The following is a 21,717-nucleotide window of genomic DNA, read 5'->3' as shown; positions in this document are numbered from 1 at the left end:
CCTGTTAGTGTTCTACCACTCTACCCTGTTAGTGATTCTACCACTCTACCCTGTTAGTGTTCTACCACTCTACCCTGGTTAGTGTTCTAGTTAGTGTTCTACCACTCTACCCTGTTAGTGTTCTACCACTCTACCCTGTTAGTGTTCTACCACTCTACCCTGTTAGTGATCTACCACTCTACCCTGTTAGTGTTCTACCACTCTACCCTGTTAGTGTTCTACCACTCTACCCTGTTAGTGTTCTACCACTCTACCCTGTTAGTGTTCTACCACTCTACCCTGTTAGTGATCTACCACTCTACCCTGTTAGTGTTCTACCACTCTACCCTGTTAGTGTTCTACCACTCTACCCTGTTAGTGTTCTACCACTCTACCCTGTTAGTGTTCTACCACTCTACCCTGTTAGTGATTCTACCACTCTACCCTGTTAGTGTTCTACCACTCTACCCTGTTAGTGTTCTACCACTCTACCCTGTTAGTGTTCCCACTCTACCCTGTTAGTGTTCTACCACTCTACCCTGTTAGTTCTACCACTCTACCCTGTTAGTGTTCTACCACTCTACCCTGTTAGTGTTCTACCACTCTACCCTGTTAGTGATCTACCACTCTACCCTGTTAGTGTTCTACCACTCTACCCTGTTAGTGTTCTACCACTCTACCCTGTTAGTGTTCTACCACTCTACCCTGTTAGTGTTCTACCACTCTACCCTGTTAGTGATCTACCACTCTACCCTGTTAGTGTTCTACCACTCTACCCTGTTAGTGTTCTACCACTCCCTGTTAGTGTTCTACCACTGTTAGTGTTCTACCACTCTACCCTGTTAGTGTTCTACCACCCTGTTACACATGACTGTAAGTCTACCCTGGTAGATTTTATTATTATTAGTGTTCCCACTCTACCCTGTTAGTGTTCTACCACTCTACCCTGTTAGTGTTCTACCACTCTACCCTGTTAGTGTTCTACCCTGTTAGTGTTCTACCACTCTACCCTGTTAGTGTTCTACCACTCTACCCTGTTAGTGTTCTACCACTCTACCCTGTTAGTGTTCTACCACTCTACCCTGTTAGTGTTAGTCTACCACTCTACCCTGTTAGTGATCTACCACTCTACCCTGTTAGTGTTCTACCACTGTTAGTGTTCTACCACTCTACCCTGGTAGAGTTCCCTGTTAGTGTTCTCTACCACTCTACCCTGTTAGTGTTCTACCACTCTACCCTGTTAGTGTTCTACCACTCTACCCTGTTAGTGTTCTACCACTCTACCCTGTTAGTGTTCTACCACTCTACCCTGTTAGTGTTCTACCACTCTACCCTGGTAGAGTTTTCCTGTTAGTGTTCTACCACTCTACCCTGTTAGTGTTCTACCACTCTACCCTGTTAGTGTTCTACCACTCTACCCTGTTAGTGTTCTACCACTCTACCCTGTTAGTGTTCTACCACCCTGTTAGTGATCTACCACTCTACCCTGGTAGAGTTTTTCCCTGTTAGTGTTCTACCACTCTACCCTGTTAGTGTTCTACCACTGTTAGTGTTCTACCACTCTACCCTGTTAGTGTTCTACCACTCTACCCTGTTAGTGTTCTACCACTCTACCCTGTTAGTGATCTACCACTCTACCCTGTTAGTGTTCTACCACTCTACCCTGTTAGTGTGTTCTACCACTCTACCCTGTTAGTGTTCTACCACTCTACCCTGTTAGTGTTCTACCACTCTACCCTGTTAGTGTTCTATCTACCACTACCACTCTACCCTGTTAGTGTTAGTGATCTACCACTCTACCCTGTTAGTGTTCTACCACTCTACCCTGTTAGTGTTCTACCACTCTACCCTGTTAGTGTTCTACCACTACCCTGTTAGTGATCTACCACTCTACCCTGTTAGTGTTCTACCACTCTACCCTGGTAGAGTTCTTCCCTGTTAGTGTTCTACCACTCTACCCTGTTAGTGTTCTACCACTCTACCCTGTTAGTGATCTACCACTTTATTATTATTATTCTTCCCTATTAGTGTTCTACCACTCTACCCTGTTAGTGTTCTAGTTAGTGTTCTCTACCACTCTACCCTGTTAGTGATCTACCACTCTACCCTGTTAGTGTTCTACCACTCTACCCTGGTAGTTAGTTAGTGTTCTACCACTCTACCCTGTTAGTGTTCTACCACTCTACCCTGTTAGTGTTCTACCACTCTACCCTGTTAGTGTTCTACCACTCTACCCACTGTTAGTGTTCTACCACTCTACCCTGTTAGTGTTCTACCACTCTACCCTGTTAGTGTTCTACCACTCTACCCTGTTAGTGTTCTACCACTCTACCCTGTTAGTGTTCTACCACTCTACCCTGTTAGTGTTCTACCACTCTACCCTGTTAGTGTTCTACCACTCTACCCTGTTAGTGTTCTACCACTCTACCCTGTTAGTGTTCTACCACTCTACCCTGTTAGTGTTCTACCACTACCCTGTTAGTGTTCTACCACTCTACCCTGTTAGTGTTCTACCACTCTACCCTGTTAGATTCTCTACCCTGTTAGTGATCTACCACTCTACCCTGTTAGTGTTCTACCACTCTACCCTGTTAGTGTTCTACCACTCTACCCTGTTAGTGTTCTACCACTCTACCCTGTTAGTGTTCTACCACTCTACCCTGTTAGTGTTCTACCACTCTACCCTGTTAGTGTTCTACCACTCTACCCTGTTAGTGTTCTACCACTCTACCCTGTTAGTGTTCTACCACTCTACCCTGTTAGTGATCTACCACTCTACCCTGGTAGAGTTCTTCCCTGTTAGTGTTCTACCACTCTACCCTGTTAGTGTTCTACCACTCTACCCTGTTAGTGTTCTACCACTCTACCCTGTTAGTGTTCTACCACTCTACCCTGTTAGTGTTCTACCACTCTACCCTGTTAGTGTTCTACCACTCTACCCTGTTAGTGTTCTACCACTCTACCCTGTTAGTGTTCTACCACTCTACCCTGTTAGTGTTCTACCACTACCCTGTTAGTGTTCTACCACTCTACCCTGTTACACATGACTGTAAGTCCCTGTTAGTGTTCTACCACTCTACCCTGTTAGTGTTCTACCACTCTACCCTGTTAGTGTTCTACCACTCTACCCTGTTAGTGTTCTACCACTCTACCCTGTTAGTGTTCTACCACTCTACCCTGTTAGTGTTCTACCACTCTACCCTGTTAGTGTTCTACCACTCTACCCTGTTAGTGATCTACCACTCTACCCTGTTAGTGTTCTACCACTCTACCCTGGTAGAGTTCTTCCCTGTTAGTGTTCTACCACTCTACCCTGTTAGTGTTCTACCACTCTACCCTGTTAGTGTTCTACCACTCTACCCTGTTAGTGTTCTACCACTCTACCCTGTTAGTGTTCTACCACTCTACCCTGTTAGTGTTCTACCACTCTACCCTGTTAGTGATCTACCACTCTACCCTGTTAGTGTTCTACCACTCTACCCTGTTAGAGTTCTTCCCTGTTAGTGTTCTACCACTCTACCCTGTTAGTGTTCTACCACTCTACCCTGTTAGTGTTCTACCACTCTACCCTGTTAGTGTTCTACCACTCTACCCTGTTAGTGTTCTACCACTCTACCCTGGTAGAGTTCTTCTACCCTGTTAGTGTTCTACCCTCTACCCTGTTAGTGTTCTACCACTCTACCCTGTTAGTGTTCTACCACTCTACCCTGTTAGTGTTCTACCACTCTACCCTGTTAGTGTTCTACCACTCTACCCTGTTAGTGTTCTACCACTCTACCCTGTTAGTGATCTACCACTCTACCCTGTTAGTGTTCTACCATTCTACCCTGGTAGAGTTCTTCCCTGTTAGTGTTCTACCACTCTACCCTGTTAGTGTTCTATCACTCTACCCTGTTAGTGATCTACCACTCTACCCTGGTAGAGTTCTTCCCTGTTAGTGTTCTACCACTCTTCCCTGTTAGTGTTCTACCACTCTACCCTGTTAGTGTTCTACCACTCTACCCTGTTAGTGTTCTACCACTCTACCCTGTTAGTGTTCTACCACTCTACCCTGTTAGTGATCTACCACTCTACCCTGTTAGTGATCTACCACTCTACCCTGGTTTCTAGTGTTCTCTACCCTGTTAGTGTTCTACCACTCTACCCTGTTAGTGTTCTACCACTCTACCCTGTTAGTGTGTTCTACCACTCTACCCTGTTAGTGTTCTACCACTCTACCCTGTTAGTGTTCTACCACTCTACCCTGTTAGTGTTCTACCACTCTACCCTGTTAGTGATCTACCACTCCACTCTACCCTGTTAGTGTGTTCTATCTACCACTCTACCCTGTTAGTAGAGTTCTTCTACCCTGTTAGTGTTCTACCACTCTACCCTGTTAGTGTTCTACCACTCTACCCTGTTAGTGTTCTACCACTCTACCCTGTTAGTGTTCTACCACTCTACCCTGTTAGTGTTCTACCACTCTACCCTGTTAGTGATCTACCACTAACCTAGGTCCTGTATATTTTTCTCTACAAACAACAGGCATCTGACCAATCAAAGTTCCACAGCAGCAGAAGTCCAACCCTTTTCTCCTTGTGCTCAGTCATACCTCCTATAGGGTTAATATGCAAGCCTGCCTGCCTGCCTGCCACCCTCCGCTATGCAGCTGTGCCTCTGCCTCTTCAACACAGCACCTTTTCTTTAAACCCACTCGACAGCAGCGATCGGAGAGTGTGTAGGAGTGCTCCTGTGTGTGTTTTAGAGTGCATGTGTTTTAACAAGAGAGGCTCTCGTACCCGCAAATGGTTTATGCAGCTGTATTGTGGGGAGAGACAAACAAAGGGGTCATTATTGTGTCTGTGAAGAGATGGGAGATGGGGGAAGAGGGACGAAAGAAATGGGCAAATAGAGAGGGGGGAGGAGGAGGATAGGGGAGGGGGTGTATGTATGCTTGTGTTTTGGGGGCCGCCGATTGGGCGATGAGGCACCGCTGCTGTTGGTTGGGCGATTGTTGACTTGCCATCTGCCGGCAAGAAAAGCAACTCCAGTGGGTGTATTGTGTGTGTGTGTGTGTGTGTGTGTGTGCGCATGGAGGAGAGAGAGAGATGGAGAGCTTGTGAGGGAGGGGGTGGGAGGGAGGGAGGGAGACAGAGACAGAGAGAGACAGACACATAAACATGTGCAGATGTCGTGCAGCATAATGACTGGAACTTGAGACGCACTCAGTGCCAGGCTGCTGCTGTGGGTGGGGACAGTCTGAGTGTGGTTTGGAGTAGGGAGGTGGAAGTGAGGGGGAGGGTGTTTGGGTTAGGTAGACAGTAGTACACACTCTAACCTCATCTCTGTCTCAGATCACATCCACAGTTCCCGCTGGGTTGGCTCATCCCTGAGCTCCAAGGCTGAATCTGACAGGACAGGAGCAGTCGTGACTGGGAGAAACTCCCCTGTAGAAACCACTCTGTCATCCAACTCTGGGTTTTGTTATTGGGGTGTGGAGGGATAGGGGGGCAGCTGTGGTCTCTTCCAGGTCACGCCACCCCCTAACACCCCCCAGTTGTGTCCTCACAAAGCGGCTGGGCTGGGCTGACCGACAGAGCCCATCCTCGTTCACTGTCTACCCCCAGGGAGAGCAGTTTACCAGGGTCAAGTCAGGATGCGCTTGGGTTGGCAACCTGTCAAGACGCTGCAATAACTTATTAATCAGGGGCAATAAAAGGGATCACAAGCTGGATCGTTGATGATTCTCCTCAGCATTTCTTTCTTCTCTAAAAGAAAATGTTGTTCAATGTCCTCTTATGCACCTCTTACCTACTCAGTGGCTTTGTGGTTGAGTGTCTGCCCTGAGATTGGAAGGTTGGGAGTTCGATCCCCGGCCGAGTCATACCAAACACTGTAAAAAGCGTCTTTGCTTGGCACTCAGCATTAAGGAGATAGATTGTGGTTAAGGCCCTGTGATAGACTAGTGTCCTGTCTATGGGGTGTACTTGTACATCAAGCTGCCTCACGCTACAGAAACAGGAGAAGGCTCCTGCTCCTACAGTATGAACCTTTGCGTCTCGCACAAGCCAGGGTTCGTGCAAGGCTACTTATGTAATGGAAGAAAATGAATAGGGAGCTCTGTTGTAAGAAGACTTGTTGATGTATTTTTCATAGCTTCCTGAAAAAGCAGTAGAGTGTGCTAAGTTGTAATGGTGTGATATTATTTGTCTTAAGTGTGTATGAATTATGGTTTGATTAATTCTGAAGTGGTTCTGCTACGGTGGATGGAAAGTCAATGACAGACAGTGTTTGTCTTTCTGCTCTATCTTCTTTGCTTGCCAAGAGCAATTAAGGGAGAAAGAGAGGCATCTTGGTCTGGGCCAAACTGCTCGTCTTCCTGACAGCACTGCTTGTATTGATCTTTTACTCAAGGCAGGATGGAACAAAGGACAGTGCACAGATATACATCCACCACAGCCCAGCTGGCAATATTAGCATCCTTTCTATTCATTAATCTGGGCAAGCTATTAACAATACAGCGAAAATCAATGCAGATTTGCTGCAGATCAACACAGAAGTTGGTTAAGGAGAGGAAGACATATCTCTCTGTCTTTTTAGCTCTGTTTAAAGGTCTCCAGTGGATGAACGGGGTTCGCCAACTCCAAAAAGACGTTGGACACCCACTACATCATAAACACCAGCTCCACTTTACACACAGCAGTTTGTGAGCTCAAGTGCTCTAACTGTCTGGGCTTCAATGAGCTCTCTGAATGGGCCCATTTAAATGAGTTTGGCTAGGGTTGGTGGCACTGTTAGTCTCAATTCATTAGTGTTGAGTACAGGGGTGTGGCGTGGGAATATGGGTGGTAGTGGATTTGGTGTGTGTGAGTGTGGGGGGACGCATATGACAGTCCCTGGTTGTTTACTCTGCGGTGTGCTGGGGTACAGGGGATTATCAGCTGCTGTGTGTGTGTGTGTGTGTGCGTGCGTGCGTGCGTGCGTGCGTGCGCGTGTGTGTGTGTGTGTGTGTGTGTGTGTTTAGGGTTCGGGGGGGGGTTAGTTTACTGGAAGAGAAGGACAGGACACAGCACAAAAGTGGTGGTGGAGGAGTGGGGCGTTGTTGGGGTATGAGGGGTGGTGGACAATGGGGCAGGGGGGATCCTGTATTGTCCCCCCTTCGCCAGCTGCCTCCCAGAGCCCTGGTACTGCTCAGCACAGCACTGCTGAATAAATAATAGAATATAGCCCCATCCATCCACTCTGGATATAATGGCCATTCAGGGCCTCTACCAAATGCACAGAGCCAGGCAGACAGGCACGGCCACAGCACAGCAGCACAGAGCCCTGAGTCCTGCACCTGTCCACCGCTGCTGTGCCTGGCCTGTACTGTACAAACTCCGCTCAGACGGTTGGTTCTGCCTTACACTGCACTGTGGTTACAATTTGTGTGATTCTGTTGTTCTGTTATGAACAACGTCCACTTTCCTTTCTGCTCTTTAATAGAAGATTTAGTCCAACATAACCGACATGTTTGAGTTAGCCTGAAGTTAGCTCAAGTTTAGCATATTTGTTCCGTACAACTTTGTATTGAGTTTTAGCACTCATTCACACCACACATTTAATTGCCTAATTGTTTGACTGTATCAGTTCCTGTTAGTAACATATTGAAGGTGACTCCAGGTCCTCTCCATAATACATGGCTGTATCCAGTCCAGGGGCCCAGTGGAACATGTGGGAGTCACCCTGTGACTGGGATGAATTAATAATGACAGTTGTGGTGATGGTGACAGTCTCAGCACACTGACACCCTTTGAACCCGTCAGTTCTCTAACCCCTGAGTTGGCTCTCTAACCCCCGAACATCCGGGCCGGTCACCCTCTGAATATCTGAAATGGCTTCTAGGCCTGTACCACCAAGTGTGCCCATTAGAAGAGATGACCATTAGAATATACTCATTCAGGCTAGCTAATTCACCTCTACTACTGCGTCTGTCAGGGAAACTCATTGTAATGTAGGCTAAATCATGATACTTTTTGTATTGATGTTCAGGTTCCCTGTCAGAGGAATGCAATCCGCTACTTTAAATACTATGAGCAGCAGCAGCAGTGCACTCTGACCTTAAACAACCCCTTTGTCTAATACCCTTACTCACTGTTTTTTGGGAATCCTGACTTCCACTCAGGGAAGCTCCCCATCAGTCCTTAACTAAAAGTGAATTCCCTGACCTCTGTCTGTGTCCTCTCCTCCCCCTGTCAGTCCTATTGACAGCGTTAGTCTACCCTGGCCTCTACGCGCTGTTTGGTTCAACCATGTGGTCTCTGAAGAACAGGAGGATTATCATGTTAAATGAAGGGAGGAGCTTGTATGAATTTCACACTATGAATGAGACCACTGTTGAAATATTAACACGGTGGTTCTTACAACAGTGCTGAGGCATAAAAGTGATGAACTGCTGTCCAAACTGTTGTTAGGTGTTTCACAGGACTGTGTTTCTGTATAGTATGGCATTTATTATGAGTTCTTCATTACTGTCACTATCTAGCAGACACCCATGTAAAGACTGGTTTCAGTGGTAGTTTCAAATCATTCCCCAAGCTTTTACTTGGTTTCAGTGGTAGTTTCAAATCATTCCCCAAACGATTACTTAGTTTCATGATGTATTTTAATTGTACTTTATTCTCAACAAAGAGAAGGCTGGTCAAGGTCATTTATGCAGTGACATCAAGGGAAGGATAACATCAAAAGGACAGCAAAGGCAAGGACATTTAAAATGCCAACCGTGTGTACATCAGATCCAATCTGGTGAAATAAGTAAGTATATCATCAACCATCACATGGTGCTTATTGATGTGGAACATTATGCCTACACATTACACCTTTAAATGATGCAGTGACCTTCCATTACATACAGCACTGCTCAAGTCTATGTACACAAGTCAATTAATTAGATTGGAAAACAGATCGAGGCAATAACAGCAATTGAGGCTATTTGATTATGAGCTCTAATTGGGTCACAGTTCCTTAGATAATCATATTAATTATCCGTGTTTTCATAGCAAACACAATCACAGGCTTACAGACAAAATACAACAGGCTAACACAATGTAGCACAACACCAACTCAATTAGCCTGTTACATTGGTCATCGAATGTGTCAAGTTGTGAATTTAACCCATTTTCCGTGTGAATTTGTATTTGTGTTGGGAATTTGAGGGCATTAGGTTGCACTGGCACACTGTTTTGAGTAATGTCTTCAGACATTGTCTGTCACTCAATACAGTGGGTACGTACGGGACATTGAGCTGAGCACTGTGTATTTGAGGACATCGGGGCATTACTAGTCTATAATGTCCTGTGTAGGGTGAAGAAAAGGCTCATTCGGAGGACCAACGTTACCCATGTGACCAAACTTTACCCCCTCGCTTATTGAAGGCCTGTCTGCAGAATCTTCTAGAAACAGTATAGAGAGCAGGAGATCAGTAGGTACAGTAGCTCAACGAACCCCTGTCCCCCTCCCAGGTTGTGTGTTTAGTAAACCGACCTTCATCCCTCTCCCCTGGGGTCTCGGGGATGGACCCGCCTCTCCATAATTCAGGTTGGGATTAGGAAAGTGGGTGTTTGCATTTTAGCTGGAGGGGTGGTGCACTCCATAGCCAAGGTGCCACCTGTGCCAGTTGGGAGGATCCCCCCCCACACACACATGCACACACCCCTCGTGCTCCAAAGAGGGAAAGGGGATTAGGGCGAGAGGGCCTCTTGGCTGCTGTGTCTCTGTCACTCACCAACTACTGTGGCCCTCTGTGCTGAGTGTGAAGCCAGCCAGGCAGGCAGCCGGGGAGACAGTGAGCTTGCTCTAGGGAGCCAGCGCCATCTAGTGAGCACTGCTAGTTTTACAGGGACTGACCAATAGGAGAGGGGAGGCGGGGAAGGGGAGGGGAGAGGCGCTGTGTGGGAGACAGGGAATGGGATTACATAGTCATTAGTCTCTCAGTCAGATCTAGCTAAAGGTCTAAGGATGGAGCTTCTTAAGATTTTGAATGTGGACATTTGTGACAGCTGCTTTGTTACACATGAGAAGATTTCTGTAATATAGCCTATTTCAATCAAAATCAGAAGTTGTACATAAGACGAGTGATCCATCATTGCTTGGTAATACATAGTAGGGCTGCACAATTAAACATTCAAATCTGAATCGCAATATTGACATGTGCAATATCTATATCACAAGAGATCCATATCGCATGCAATATTTTGAAACGAATCTCAGCCGCCTATAATGTCAGTTTTTATAGTTTACTCAGTTCCTCCTTCTCACTGTTAGAGTCACGTTAAAGATGCACTCCAGGATCTTAAGCACAAGACATTTGTAACATATCACACGAAATGGATGATGTAGTACACAATTGGATGATGTAGGACATTAAAACGGTTACCCATTTTGGCTCATGGACACCACTTTCAAAATGACTGGATGTAATTATACAAAAGTGTGAGAGTGCATCTAATAGTTGAAAGTCATCCTTACTCTCATCCTTTACTACCAGTTGAAAGTATCATCCTTACTCTCATCCTTTACTACCAGTTGAAAGTCTCATTAAGTCTCACTAAAAAGTTTCACTAATCTAAACCTTTTTTCAGAAGTCAATAGTTATCCCCATTGCTCCTGTTGCGTATACAAACAATGTCATGAGAGTAATCATCCTTACTCTCACACTGTACTACCAGCTGTACTATCTATCAGCCTGAAAGCTAGTATGTGTAATGCCAGTGTTGATCTGAGCTGTATTGCTGGGCTACAGTGACTGTTGTTTTTGTATCCGACCGCCTGTGTATGTGTCTCTGTACACGTATGTGTGGCTATGGTGGCTCATGATCTGACCTCTCTATCCGCAGCACGCTGCACCAGCTGGGGGGGTAGAGAGGGGCACCAGGAGGGCGAGCTGTGTGCAGCTGGCGGGGCTGAAATCTCCCTGGGCCCCAGGGGACCACCAGGGTCCCCTGGGCGCCCCACTCAATCTGCCTGTGGCTGCCGGCCCCCAGAACCAGAGCCACCCTTTGTCTGCTGTTGGAGGAACCCACCACCACTGTACTACTCATCATGACAGTACTACTCATACATCTGGGCTGTTCTCGGAAATGAAATCGCTGTTGGAATCTTGTCATATGCCAGGAAGGGAGATCTTCTAGTGAAGTGAGAGCACTGATGTCATTGTGTCCCTAGAATGGATAGCATGTTGTAGAGGTCGACCGATTATGATTTTTCAACGCCGATACCGATACCGATTATTGGAGGACAAAAAAAGGGGCCACTGCCGATTAATTGGCTGATTTAAAATAATAAAAACATAATTTTTTTATAAAAAATGTATTTGTAATAATGACAATTACAACAATACTGAATGAACACTTATTTTAACTTAATATAATACATCAATAAATGCAATTGAGCAAATAAATAATGAAACATGTTCAATTTGGTTTAAATAATGCAAAATCAAAGTGTTGGAGAAGAAAGTAAAAGTGCAATATGTGCCATGTAAGAAAGCTAACGTTTAATTTCCTTGCTCAGAACATGAGAATATATGAAAGCTGGTGGTTCCTTTTAACATTAGTCTTCAATATTCCCAGGTTTAAAAATATATACTTCTCTGTATTGATTTTAAGAATGGCATTGATGTTTATGGTTAGGTACACGTTGGAGCAACAACAGTTATTTTTCGAGAATGCGCACCGCATCGATTTATATGCAACGCAGGACATGCTAGATAAACTAGTAACATCAACCATGTGTAGTTATAACTAGTGATTATGATTGATTAAGTTTAATGCTAGCTAGCAACTTACCTTGGCTTCTTACTGCATTCGCGTAACAGGCGGGCTCCTCGTGAGGCAGGTGGTTAGAGGACTAGTTAACAGTAAGGTTGCAAGATTGAATCCCTGAGCTGACAAGGTAAAAATCTGTTGTTCTGCCCCTGAACAAGGCAGTTAACCCACCGTTCCTAGAATGTGGGTTAAGAATGTGTTCTTAACTGACTTGCCTAATTAAATAAAGGTGTAAACGGCAAAATCGGCGTCCAAAATGACCGATTTCCGATTGTTATGAAAACTTCGGCCCCAATTAATCGGCCATTCTGATTAATCGGTCGACCTCTAGCATGTAGTGCAGTGGACTTTTATGTGCTTTTAGTCCATCGCTATGATTAATACCACTGCTGCTATTACTACACTTAACGAGCCTAATAATCTTGGGTCGATATTCACGCCATAAGAAGGTATCGACCATGTCCACAAATTGGGGAGAACAAACATGGTTTCCCATTGACCCCGAGGGCTCAATTTTCGGCTGGCGTTAAAGGCGGCTCTAGTGTCAAAAGCACATTAGTTTGCCATTTAGTCACGTAAAAACTGGCACACTGGCATTTTGCAGCCCTCACGCCAGGTTTGACATTTTACCTGTCTAACATCAGCGAGCTTGCGCTCATTTGGGAGGGGTCGGAAATATTTTAGGAGTGTCCTTAAAAACACGATCCAAAGTGCTAATTTTAGGCAGCGGAAACGCAGCCTATCCAGCGCTGTTTAGATTTGTTTATTTGTTCTCTTTTTAGGCCTTATCAATAATGAATTTAATCTTGCTTATTGACAATGTTTGGCATGTCCATGCTCAGCCATAATGCAATTTACAGTAGGCCTAGAGTCTAGGCCCTAGACCCTATATCATTGTGAATGCTATTGAAGGCATGCAGGAATGGATGCAATTATACTGAACAAAAATATAAACATGCAGCGCGACATATCTCCTTCGCATAGAGTTGATTAGGCTGTTGATTGTTGCCTGTGGAATGTTGTCCCACTCCTCTTCAATGGCTGTGCGAAGTTGCTGGATATTGGCGGGAACTGGAACACGCTGTCGTACACATCGATCCAGAGCATCCCAAACAGGCTCAATGGAGGCGGCTAATGGTAGAGAAATGAACATTCAATTCTCTGGCAACAACTCTGGTGGACATTCTTGCAGTCAGCATGCCAATTGCATGCTCCCTTAAAAAATGTTGTGTGAATTGGAATTGATTTCAAGGCAATACATAGAATACCGTAAATACACAACTTGAAGCAACCACATAACCATCTCTGCAGCACTCCACCAATCAGGTCTTAATGGTAGAGTGGCCGGACGGAAGCCACGCCTCAATAAAAGGCACATGACAGCCCACTTGGAGTTTGCCAAAAGGCACCTACAGACTCTCAGACCATAAGAAACAAGATTCTCTGGTCTGATGAAACCAAGATTGAACTCTTACGCCTGAATGCCACGGGTCAAGTCTGCAGGAAATCTGGCACCATCCCTACGGTGAAGCATGGTCGTGGCAGCATGATGCTGTGGGGATGTTTTTCAGCAGCAGGGACTGGGAGACTAGTCAGGATCGAGGCAAAATGAACGGAGCAAAGTACAGATAGATCTAGCAGCATTGTAAAAGCAAAGGGTGGGTGTCAATGGAAATAGTCAGGGTGGCCATTGATTAATTGTTCAGCAGTCTTATGGCTTGGGGGTAGACGCTGTTAACGAGCCTTTGGACCTAGACTTGGCGCTCTGGTACCGCATGCCGAGAACAGTCTATGACTTGGTTGACTGGAGTCTATGACCATTTTTTGGGCCTTCCTCTGACACCGCCTAGTATATAGGTCCTGGATGGCAGGAAGCTTGACCCAAGTGCCAATTCTTTTCAGTCTCCTAAGGGGGAATAGGCATTGCCTTGCCCTCTTCACCACTGTCTTGGTGTGTTTGGACCATGATAGATTGTTGGTGATGTGGACACCAAGGATCTTGAAACTCTCAACCCGCTCCACTTTAACTTCCTGACTGATGTTGCTTCAATACAGCCACATAATTTTCCTTCCTCATGATGCATTCTATTTTGTGAAGTGCACCAGTACCTCCTGCTGCAAAGCACCCCCACAACATGATGCTGCCACCCCCGTACTTCACGGTTTGGATGGTGTTCTTTGGCTTGCAAGCCTCCCCCTTTTTCCTCCAAACATAACGATTGTCATTATGGCCAAGCAGTTCTATTTTTGTTTCATCAGACCAGAGGATATTTCTCCAAAAAGTACGATCTTTGTCCCCATGTGCAGTTGCAAACTGTAGTCTGACTTTTTTATGGCGGTTTTGGAGCAGTGGCTTCTTCCTTGCTGAGCGGCCTTTCACGTTATGTTGATATAGGACTCGTTTTACTGTGGATATAGATACTTTTGTACCTGTTTCCTCCAGCATCTTCACAAGGTCCTTTGATGTTGTTCTGGGATTTGCACATTTTGCACCAAAGTACGTTCATCTCTAGGAGACAGAACGTGTTTCCTTCCTGAGTGGTATGATGGCTGCATGGTCCTATGGTGTTTATACTTGCGTAGTATAGTTTGTACAGATGAACGTGGTACCTTCAGGCATTTGGAAATTGCTCCCAAGGATGAACCAGACTTGTGGAGGTCTACCACTTCTTTTTCTGAAGTCTTGGCTGATTTCTTTTGATTTTCCCATGATGTCAAGCAAAGAGGAACTGGGTTTGAAGGTAGACCTTTAAATACATCCACAGGTACACCTCCAATTGACTCAAATGATGTCAATTAGCCTATCAGAAGCTTCTAAAGCCATGACATAATTTATGGAATTTTCCAAGCTGTTTAAAGGCACAGTCAACTTATTATATGTAAACTTCTGACCTACTGGAATTGTGATACAGTGAATTATAAATTGAATAATCTGTCTGTCAACAATTGTTGGAAAAATAACCGACTTGCCAAACTATAGTTTGTTAACAAGACATTTGTGGAGGGGTTGAAAACCGAGTTTTAATGACTCTGACCTAAGTGTATGTAAATTTCCGACTTCAACTGTATACTTAAATGGGCAATCTGAGATTGGCATATCAACTGGGGACGACGTCGTCGATGCACTTATTAATAAAGCCGATGGCTGAGGTGATATACTCCTTAATGCCATTGGATGCATCCCGGAACATATTCCAATCTCTGCTAGCCAAACAGTCCTGTAGCGTAGCATCCTCATCATCTGACCACTTCCGCATTGAGCGAGTCACTGTACTTCCTGCTTTAGTTTTTGCTTGTAAGCAGGAATTAGCAGGATAGAATTATGGTTAGATTTATGAAATGGAGCCTCCCGAGTGGCTCAGCGGTCTAAGGCACTGCATCACAGTTCAGACCCGGGTTCAATCCAAAGCTGTGTCACATTTGTGCGGCTGGCTTCTGGGTTAAGCGAGCAGTGTGTCAAGAAGCAGTGCGGCTTGGCAGGGTCATGTTTTGGGGGACGCATGGCTCTCAACCTTCACCTCTCCCGACCCCTTAGGGGAGTTACAGCGATGGGACAAGACTGTAACTACCAATTGGGGAGAGAAAGGGGTCAACGTTCCCCCCCAAAAATGATTTGACATATGGAGGGTGAGGGAGAGCATTGTATGCGTCTCTGTGTGTGGAGTAAAGGTGGTCTAGAGTTTTCTCCCCCTCTGGTTGCACTAGAAGTGCCACTCACAACTTGTATCTCTATAGTCCGTTTGTTTTTTTGATGCTAGCACTCACTCATGTGGCTGCTAGCACCATCATGAAAAGGGACATGAGGGAAGTCCTACAATATTACGTCACAGAGTTTCTAAACCCAGAGGCGCAACATCCCGAGACTTCCGGGAACGCTTGTCAAACAGACCAAACAGACCAGGCCGGAGTTTGAGGTATTGAAAAGTCAATGAGAGAATTAATTTTCTTGAAATCGAAAGGCACAAAATAGATTTGTGTCAATGTCTTTAGTAGTTGACCATGTCATTACTCCAACTTCGTGAAAGTGACTACCTAACACGTATTAATTTTCATGAGAAACTACTTTTTATCGAAGGGGTGCTTTTGATTTGATGGCCTGCACATGCGCATTTTGGTGCAAGACGACAGACGCAATGACTTGTTTCTACGCATGAGCTCAGTTAGCCAACGTTGTAATGACCTACAAGTGTGATCGGCAATTTCTATTGGAGAAGCAGTTTTAGCCTATCTTCATACTGTACTGTCTTTTGATGACGTTTTTCTAAGTAGTGAGAAAGCTCGGGAGCAGGCAATGATGACAAATAATCTTTAGACATGTTGCACTTTTCTTAAATGTAGTTTGTAATTGAGTAAAACAAGCAGACAACAAGTACATTGCATTATGAAAAAAAAGTTTGTGCTGTGAGCTAATGGGCTAATCTTGGTACCGGTAACCACTGGTTGTTTTCCCCACTGGTTGTTTTCCCCACTGGTTGGCGGGGAAATCAAATCAAATCAAATGTATTTATATAACCCTTCATACATCAGCTGATATCTCAAAGTGCTGTACAGAAACCCAGCCTAAAACCCCCAACAGCAAGCAATACAGGTGTAGTAGCACGGTGGCTGGGAAAAACTCCCTAGAAAGGACAGAACCTAGAAAGAAACCTCGAGAGGAACCAGGCTATGTGGGGTGGCCAGTCCTCTTCTGGCTGTACCGGGTGGAGATTATAACAGAACATGGCCAAGATGTTCAAATGTTCATAAATGACCAGCATGGTCCAATAATAATAAGGCAGAACAGTTGAAACTGGAGAAGCAGCAAGGCCAGGTGAACTGGGGACAGCAAGGAGTCATCATGTCAGGTAGTCCTGAGGCATGGTCCTAGGGCTCAGGGCTCAGGTCCTCCGAGAGAGAGAGAAAGAAAGAGAGAATTAGAGAGAATTAGAGAGAGCACACTTAAATCACACAGGACAGGAGAAGTATTCCAGATATAACAAACTGACCCTTGCCCCCCGACACATAAATACTGCAGCATAAATACTGGAGGGGGAAGTGTTCTTCTGATCATTCACGGTAGTTCACTGTGGGAGGAACAGTTAAACAGAGGGCATACAGAGTCAGTCTGGCTTTCACTCCTGTACTACCACTGTCACCAGCCATCACCCCGTGTCCATTCCCAGAAGCCAAGTAGTCTCCTGGCCACCCCTCCCTTCTGGGCAGCCTGGTAATGACACTAATACACTGTAAGTGGATTGGCTTGAGCCAGCCCTGGATTTCACATAAGATGTCTGAGAGCCTCTGGGTTGGAGCAGCAGGGCAGCTGTGCCTGGGGCTACTTCCCGGTCACAAGCCTATGGCAGGGGGCATGGGAACACAATACACACACACACACCGAGTCTGAACTAAATAAAAATAGAGAATGTCTTTCATGGTCTGGAAGAACTGAACAGTGTACAGGATCTCTTTCTAATGGCCATTATCATTTTAGTGCCCTCCTCTTATAACTTCACTTCTTCTTCATTTTCACACGTAGAGGAGTAAAGGACGCACCTTCCTCCCTACCCCTGCATTTACCCTGCGTGGATTAGCTGGGCATCCCAGGTTGATGGTAGGGGAATCTGTCCATGCAGGAAGTAGCCCACTGTTTACTCCCAGTTATCTAGGCATTCCAGAGGATCAGAGCTCAGACCCCCTTGTTGTGTCTGAGTGTCTTAACTGGGGACATGACCGTCATCTCTAAGGGATCAACTCCTAAGTCTTTCTGGGCAATTCAGGTAGAAAATACAGCAAATCCCTGTAGCTTTGCATCACTAAAGGATCACCCCTTGACTTCTCTGGCCTCCATTGATTTTAGTCACCCGTATTCTGGCAGCCATTGTGGTCAGGGAGAAATTCAAACCAGTCTAATTGGAATCACCCATTGACTGAATGAATGGCAGTAGAGGCAAAACCCTGATTTTACTTATGCAGGAAAATAAAAGTAAGGCGTGATATATCAGAAATTATGTAATATAATTATTTTCAACCTAAAAGATTGTCATGTAATTATAAATACAGTACAGTTTAAACAGGTTTTATACACATGAATAAATAGCCTCTAAATACCTATAACTTGTAAACTGTAAGCTAAATTACGTATAATTTGGTCATATATTTATTAGTGTCTCCATTCTCAGTTAAACAGTGTAAAAAGAAGATAAACATGAAGTACTTTTGTGCTATTGTCAGAGAGCTTCCTCTCCTGTCAGCTTGGCCAAATTGACAAAGTGGGTCCAGCCGCTCTCCCTCAGCAAGCTGCCATGGTACACAACCTACATGGTGAGGAGAAACAGCAGATCCAGGTACAGACAGATTTCTCCCTCTCTATCCTCCCTCTCTTAATCTCTCTCTCCTTCCATCCATCCCTCCCTCCGTCTGGCCAGGTCTGGTGCTGCCCATGTCTCTGTGCTCATGTCGGTGCCTGGGCTGGGGGCTGGGGCACCGTTTGCCGGAGCGGCTGTCTCTGTCTCTGGCGGTGCCCAGACAAGCTGGTTGGAGGTTTGGAGCGCCCAGCCCTGTGTGCTGGAACGTGGCAGCCCGCCGGTCCCAGGACTCCCGTCACAAGCCCATCTGCAAATCAGGCCCGGCTCCGGCCAAAGCATTAAATTAAATACTTGTTTGGGCTGATTAACAAATGGGCTGTGTTTTTTTTCTTCTTCTGAAAAATAAAAACCTGATTGCGTCAAATGAACAAGAAGATGGAGGTGTGGGTTCTTAGAATGGTCTCAGGAGCTGTGACGGTGTTGGGCCGCTGAAAGTTTTTTGGTGAAGAGCTCATCTGTCGGTGGAAGTGGCCCATCGAAGTCCATTCCCAGATTCATACAGCCACCTGCCTGTCTCAGTCCACTGACAAATGAACAATTAATCTGGTCTTGTAATTGAGTGGCATACAGTATGTTGCTTTAATTGTGCAATTGGATCTGTTGGAACAGTCTCTCTCAGAACTGATTCTGTGGGTGGCTGAGCTGAATTTTTATTTCAACTGTTTGCATCGTACTGCAAAAAAACAGTATTGTGTTGAATGCAGGACATTTTCTCAATCTGCCCAAAATATAACATGGAGTATCTGCCTAGAGCAGCCCATTCAAGATGTTCAGAATTTGAGCTAGCAGAGTCATTATGACCAGGGCCAGCGTTGAGAGTTTGATGGAACACTATTGGATCAGTTGAGACTGAGAGTTGGAACTATATGTGGGTGTAACTGTCCATCCCCTTCTGTTCCACCTCTGGCTACCCCCTCTACATAGTCTGGTTCCCAGTTTGGGTTAACCCCCAGTCCAGGATATTGGACCATTTGCCTCACTGCAAACCCAGCACCACAGACTGAATATTGCATTGACCAAATACAGCTACACTCACACACTAAGTGCAATCTGGTGGGACACCTATTTGTAGCATTCATTAAAGACCACCCTGTCGGTCTTAACACTCTGTTACCTTCTGGCTTAAATCCAGTACATTTGATTAATTCAAAAGCTAGACATCTCCCTCTCAGTGACTTCATGCAATTAACTGTGTCACGCCCACTCTTCCGTCTGGTAGCAAATGTCTATACTTACATTTATGTCTTGTTTTGATCAGGAATAATTTATAGGCCTAATTTATTTATCTACCAAGTGTTAGTGGTGAGATCCTGTGACAGGCTGTGTGAGCGAGTCGGAGGAGAGACCTTGCTACCTATGGTGGCTCCTGTCCCCACGGCGTACTGCATTGTGTTCAGCTGCTCTCCTCCCCTCCTGTCCTCCCCTCCCACAGACCCCAGCCTCACAGAGGCATACCGGCAAAGACCTCCGTCTCCTCAAATTAACATGAGCAGGTGTTTTTCTCTGATGTGTTAATTAAGAAAAGCTGCTGTCATTATGCTTTAAGTGGATGTTACAAATAGAACATGTTGTTTATTTTCTCTTCCCGGTGTAGAAAAAAAAGAAGTGATCAGAGCTGTCACAGAGGCGTGCGTGTCAGCCATCAGAATGGTGGGCTAATTACCAGGAGTTGAAAAACACAAAGTGATCAGAGCTGTCACAGAGGCGTGCGTGTCAGCCATCAGAATGGTGGGCTAATTACCAGGAGTTGAAAAACACAAAGTGATCAGAGCTGTCACAGAGGCGTGCGTGTCAGCCATCAGAATGGTGGGCTAATTACCAGGAGTTGAAAAACACAAAGTGATCAGAGCTGTCACAGAGGCGTGCGTGTCAGCCATCAGAATGGTGGGCTAATTACCAGGAGTTGAAAAACACAAAGTGATCAGAGCTGTCACAGAGGCGTGCGTGTCAGCCATCAGAATGGTGGGCTAATTACCAGGAGTTGAAAAACACAAAGTGATCAGAGCTGTCACAGAGGCGTGCGTGTCAGCCATCAGAATGGTGGGCTAATTACCAGGAGTTGAAAAACACAAAGTGCACGTTTTAGGGTTTTCACGTCTCGTCCATTATAGAGGATTTCAGTGTGTCCATCCACACGAATGAGGCTGGAGCAGAAATGGCCTGATGCTGAAACTAAATGGAACTGAATATTGAACATAATGGTTATACTAGTATTATATGTGGAAGTGGAAGGACTTAAGAATGGTACTTTTTGAAAATGTCAATCTTCTTGCCTACAGTAAAAATCTATTATAAAATGGAAAATATCAACAAGAAGAAATTAACAAGAAGAAGCACATTTGCATATGATTGTTTGCTACTTTTTTTAAACTCCAGTCAAGTGCTATGACTTGTATCTTGGCAGACAGCAGTGTAGTACCTTCGCTCTCAAGTCAAATTCCAAACGTCTTCCATGAACAGTTACCATAGCTTCTAGTATGCACCTTACACAGTAGTTGTAATACTACAGAACAATACACTGAGTATACCAAACATTAGTAACACCTTCCTAATATTTAGTAGCACCCCCCCCCTTTTTGTCATCAGAACAGCCTCAATTTGTCAGGCAAGGACACCGCAAGGTGTAGAAAGTGTTCCACAGGGATGCTGGCCCATGTTGACCCCAATGCTTCCCACAGTTATGTTAAGTTGGCTGGATGTCCTTTGGGTGGTGGAGCATTCTTGATACACACGGGAAACTGTTGAGTGTGAAAAATCCAGCAGCGTTGCAGTTCTTGACACAAACCGGTGTGCCTGGCACCTACTACCACCACCTACTACCACCACCTACTACCATGCCCCGTTCAAAGGCACTTAAGTGTTTTGTCATGCCCATTCACCCCCTGAATAGCACACATACACAATCATTGTCTCAAGGCTTAACAATCCTTCTTTAACCTGTCTCCTCCCCTTCATCTACACTGATTTGAAGTGGATTTAACAGGTGACATCAGTAAGGGATAATAGCATTCATCTGGATTCACCTGGTCAGTCTATGTCATGGAAAGAGCAGGGTGTTCTTAATGTTTTGTCCACTCCGTGTATGTTAAAAAAGCAGATGTGCTGCCTATGCTCTCCAGTATCCTGTGTTGAACCCGGTGCTGTGCGTATGATGTAGCGCTGTGAGCAGAGATGTTGACACCCTTGTAATCCTGCTGTTGGTTATTAGATGGAGCAGGCTGTTGCACCAGAAGTTTTGTTTGGTAATGCGGGATAACCAGCTGCTTAGCAGATGTTGTTTTTCAGCTGCTGCCGCCCGGGAGGGTTAAAGGTGTCCGCTCTGGCCCCCTGATGGAGATTTGACCTCCCTCTTTACAGGGCTAGCCTAAATCCCGGGGCAGGAGGTTAGGGGTCCCCCAGTCTAACCCAAAATGAGGCAGATGATCGTTGGGGAGTGATTTCAGCCCTGAGATCGTAAACATGTTTTTATCATTTTGATCATGTTAATCCCAAAACATATCAAAGCCATATGATGAGAGTCTAAAAGCTATTGGTGTGAATGGATAATGAAACAGTAGCCACTTTAGAATGATACTGATTATAGGGGTAAGCTGTGTTACTGCACTTTAATG

The 21,717-nt window shown here is 45.3% G+C and overlaps 2 protein-coding genes across 3 annotated transcripts in view; one reads left to right on the top strand and one right to left on the bottom strand.

Annotated features, from left to right (window-relative positions):
- akt3a (v-akt murine thymoma viral oncogene homolog 3a) overlaps window positions 1-21,717 on the top strand; it is a 142,602-nt gene that overhangs the window by 88,850 nt on the left and 32,035 nt on the right. The window lies entirely within an intron of this gene.
- Window positions 16,080-21,717, bottom strand: part of sdccag8 (SHH signaling and ciliogenesis regulator sdccag8) — a 103,832-nt gene continuing 98,194 nt past the window's right edge. Inside the window, exon 20 of the transcript XR_004829565.2 lies at window positions 16,080-16,646. The gene's annotated coding sequence lies outside the window, so the exon portion shown is untranslated. The remainder of the gene's footprint in view (window positions 16,647-21,717) is intronic.

Source organism: Oncorhynchus keta, chromosome 24 (assembly GCF_023373465.1).
Source record: "Oncorhynchus keta strain PuntledgeMale-10-30-2019 chromosome 24, Oket_V2, whole genome shotgun sequence".
Classification (NCBI taxonomy): Eukaryota; Metazoa; Chordata; class Actinopteri; order Salmoniformes; family Salmonidae; genus Oncorhynchus; species Oncorhynchus keta.
Note: the sequence above shows the minus strand (reverse complement) of the source record. Positions and strands in the feature narration are given on the sequence as shown.